Genomic DNA, 4,973 nt, shown 5'->3' with positions numbered 1-4,973 from the left:
TTATGTTGCAATTATAGAAGACTTTGGGCAAATTTGTAAAACTTCCAATTTCTTGTTCTCTCGTCGGGTAAACATGAGTGTCGATCGATGCCCTTTTAGGTGGTGTCGATCGATGCTCTGACTCTGATCCGACTCCAACTTGATTTCCTTCGGTAAAGTGCTCCAAAATAATCCAAATTGTTCCATATTGCTCCATTCGTGCCAAATTCCTAAATAACCTGTAAAGACTCAAAAACAACCTAGAAACAAATCAAAAGACTCAAAAAGCACACTTATATCATGGTTAAAAACCGTAAAAAACATGATTTATCAGATACCAATTGAAAGTGTGAGAACTAACGATCTGAACAATGAAATAAAGATTACTTTAAACTCTCTTTTGATTGATAGAAAGTCTCTTTACAAGTTTGTTCTAAACAATTTTCTAATCTCTCAAAACTCTCTTAAAGAAACCTCAAACTCTCTCTAAGTTTTTAGCTATTTTCTTCTTTAAAGACTAAAACTTAGTAGCTAGGTTAACTCTCTCTTGTTTGTGCTAAAGCTTACAATCAGCCTTCGCACCCTATTTATAGAACTAGGCCTACGCCACACAATGGGCAAACTACCTATTCTAATCCTAATAAGAATTGGAAAATTTCTTTTTTTCTTTATGATTTAGGAAATTTCTATTGTAAACATGAAGCTCTTTGAACTTCTAGAAGCTTCTTGTGTCTTCTAATCCTGTGTAAGTCTTCAAGCTTTAAAGACCCATCTTTGATAATTGCCGACATAGATAACTTGATACTCTGTTCTTGTATTAGTGATGTGTCCTTCTGAAGTAGTTCATCCTCTTGTTCAAATGCTGCATCTTCATCATAGTCTTTAATTATTATACAACAACAATTAACAATTAACTTAAATTGGCTTAAGACTACACATATGCATATCTGGTCCCTTGCACACAATCATATACATAGCACAAATAAAATGTTCTCACAACAAAATCGCTCCCATAAACTCCAACTACAACAACAGCATTCATATTCTTATCTAAACCAGCCAGCTAGCCCATTTATTTCAAAATAATAGTATAGTAATAAATTTCTGACGCCAATTGTGTGACACTGTGACGACCCAACGCATCGTTTATCTTTGATAATGAGCTCCATTAACATCAATTATAATATATGCTCGTTGTATATAGAATATAGTATAGTAGAGTATGTGTTCGCTATCTGTGCCTGTACGTACAACATAATGATTACAGAACAGCGTCGTTATATCGTTTTCTGTGAGAGCTTATATTTGTGATGGTCATGCTGCTTGTTGGTGTTGAAATTGACACCCACGACAAACCAACTTAAACCAAGAACAAATCAAATAGACGCCTGATCGGATTAAACCGGAGGATCACGATATAAAGCCTGATTAAATGAGTTTATAGGCAAAAGCCCACGAAGGTGACTGAACCTACCTCGTCCTTAGGTCGACTTCCTCTTCAAGCCGACCTCTTGATCCCAAAAGAAAACTTAACAAAGATTCAAGAGAGATTTTAAAAAACTCTACTTATCTTGTAATCTAGGTATCTCATATAAATAGGTAGATTCCTCGCCATATAAAAGATCTAAAAATTAATACAAAAAACCTTAATTCCATAATTGTTTTTGAGAGAAACCTAACCTCTTCTTCAAGAGATATAAACTTTTTTTTTTTTTTTTAAGTTTTTGATTCGATTTAGAGAAAGATTGCTAAGTGAATTTGTTTTCATTTTTGTTAAATTTGGGCTTATCCTGGGCTTCTAACTAAAAACCAATTGGCAATTCGTAGATTGACCCTAACCCTTTATATATTAATGATAGTCCGTTCAAACTTCAGATGCAGGACTTGGATTGTATCCAACAATGTAATAAAGCACATATATGTGGCTAGATCTATATATGTTGAAGTACGAGATGTTCTTCTGCGTGTATGGAAGAGCATAATAGTAAACAAGACACAAGCTTTGCTAACGGGGTTCGGATAACCTACATCCCCGGGACCTAGTCCAGAACAAATCCACTATAACAAGATTACAATTGCAATTACATTGTATATCATATCAAGCAATAGTGGGGCGACGCCACACACCTTTTGTGCATCTCTCGAGAATACCCTAGACGCGCACCTCTTCATGAAACCCTCTCTTGGTATTTATAACAATTGCTCAACCCTAGAGTTGGCAGCTTTCCTATTCTAAATCGGTAAACTAACATATTTAGATAACTCCTAAATAGAATTAATTCTAATTCCATAACTCGGTAGGATTAGTATAGCTTGCACCTCAAGCTATCTTCAAGCTTATGCCAACATTCTCCCTCTTAAGCTTGAACTCCTTTTCTTCCAAATCTCTCATACCAATGAGATCCCTCATTTTTTTAAACTCGTTTCATCCAAGCGCTTTAGTCAAGATATCTACCTTTTCCTCACTTCCGGGAACATGCTCGACTTCCACTTACCCATTCTCCACACAGTTTCTTATATCTCTGCAAAATCTCATTTTATTTCATGTTTGATTGATCCCCCTTTTGATGTCGTCAACCACTATCTTCATCACCTTCATTCTCTCATGCTTATATCAAACAAGGTTCAACTTCTGAACCATCTTTCATACCCACAACTATCATGTTCATTCCACAGAGACATAAATGATAGAGACTTCACCTTAGTATTTCTAGTCTTTGTGACTGCAGCAAACACATCTTAGATTGATCCCAATCAGCTTCTCATAGGATTTTCTTTTCAAATGAGCTTGATATCTCCTTGCAAATTTCCTTTAAAAACTTATAACTGAACTTATGATAATCACTGAGAAGAACCTCTTCTCCTTTTTTTCATCAAAAGAAATCTTCAAATACTTCAACCTTGATGATGCAGATCATATCTCCTTGTCCCTTTTTTTTTTTTTCCCAAACAACTCTACTTTTCCTTTGTGATCTCTTTTAATCTCTTCAACCACACAATCTTCTTTATGAACTTTATTAATCACACATACCTGTTTACAAGCTGATAAGATGATCCACTCTTCTGAAATTATGCTCTCCAACCTAACTTCAATATATTTCTTCACAACATCTTGTTTTGAGACAACAACAAAAAAAATTCTGTATTTTTCATCAGTTTGGAGGCAGAACACAATGGAGTAGCAAACCAACCCAGAAAATTATGAAATTTTGTGGGAATATCAACAACAGTCATATGAAGACACAGGAAAAAATAGATCACGATTTTCATTTACGTTTGAAAGTTACGGCCACTTTCCCAGTACAGATCCGGAATAATGTAGCCTGCAAACAGTCCAACTTTAAAAGCAATTTCCCATTAGACCACAAGGAATCAGATGACGATCTTTATATCATTAGAAAGATCTCGCTCTCAATTTTTCAGAACACCTTTTGTAGCTTAAATCCGAGGTCTGTAGCAATAGTAACCGATGAAGAAAGTACCGACCCTAGAAAGAAAACTGTTCTTGAATCCCAAAAACTTTTTCTTTTCATCATTCTTACGACTCCTCCTCTTCTTCTGGCATCTGTTCACTCTGTTTTTTTTTTCTCTTTTGTAGGATTAAGCAATGAATCAACTTCCAACATTCCCTCTTGATTCATTAGCTGAATCCCCAAAGTCCAAAAACAAAGAAATTTGATCCCACACCTACTTCTTCTCGGTTGGTTCGTGAATCTCTTTCACGACATTGGCAGAACTCATTGGTGAGTTCCCTTACTCCCTCATTGCTTCAGTCTTCACAAATTTTGTTTCTTTCTTCTTTCTTCTTCTGCAGGTGCTTAGAGTGGAATAACTCTTGTTTCCCTCTTCAATGGAGCTGATGCTTCACGTCAGTCTCTTCCGGTTAGTCAAACCCTCACCATCTCATTTTTCTTCATGGAGACTCTATGCTCTCCACAGTCCACACAGAGGTAATTCACTTCTCCCTCTTATTGATTGTGTGTCTCAATAAGGCAAACGTCCAAGCCACGACACACATACAACAAATCAAACAAAACATTAGCTGACTTCACCCCACACAAGAACCATTGGTGACTGCATGATTACGAACATAATTCTTTTCATCTTCTCGCTTTGAATTTTCTATGAAACTCCTCTATAAAGCTCTTGGCTTCAACATACATCAACACACATCCAAGAATGCTTATCAAATAAGACAAGGCCTCAATACTTCTTCTTATCAACGCAAAAAGTTTCACCATTGTTGTCTTTTTGGTTCTCAATCTTACATAGGCTTCATTTCGATCTATTCTAAGAACTTCTGAAGTCACAACACGAGACCGATCATTCTGATCTAGAATGTTCAGTACCATACTCATACTCATTTTCACTGGCGTGCTTCTCAACCTCTGAATCTTTCTTGCGTCACTTCTATCGGAGATTGAGAAATNTGGTTCGTGAATCTCTTTCACGACATTGGCAGAACTCATTGGTGAGTTCCCTTACTCCCTCATTGCTTCAGTCTTCACAAATTTTGTTTCTTTCTTCTTTCTTCTTCTGCAGGTGCTTAGAGTGGAATAACTCTTGTTTCCCTCTTCAATGGAGCTGATGCTTCACGTCAGTCTCTTCCGGTTAGTCAAACCCTCACCATCTCATTTTTCTTCATGGAGACTCTATGCTCTCCACAGTCCACACAGAGGTAATTCACTTCTCCCTCTTATTGATTGTGTGTCTCAATAAGGCAAACGTCCAAGCCACGACACACATACAACAAATCAAACAAAACATTAGCTGACTTCACCCCACACAAGAACCATTGGTGACTGCATGATTACGAACATAATTCTTTTCATCTTCTCGCTTTGAATTTTCTATGAAACTCCTCTATAAAGCTCTTGGCTTCAACATACATCAACACACATCCAAGAATGCTTATCAAATAAGACAAGGCCTCAATACTTCTTCTTATCAACGCAAAAAGTTTCACCATTGTTGTCTTTTTGGTTCTCAATCTT

The sequence above is a fragment of the Camelina sativa genome, chromosome 9 (genome assembly GCF_000633955.1).
Source record: "Camelina sativa cultivar DH55 chromosome 9, Cs, whole genome shotgun sequence".
Lineage (NCBI taxonomy): Eukaryota > Viridiplantae > Streptophyta > Magnoliopsida > Brassicales > Brassicaceae > Camelina > Camelina sativa.
The sequence above is the reverse complement of the archived record's forward strand: the minus strand, read 5'-3'. Positions refer to the sequence as shown.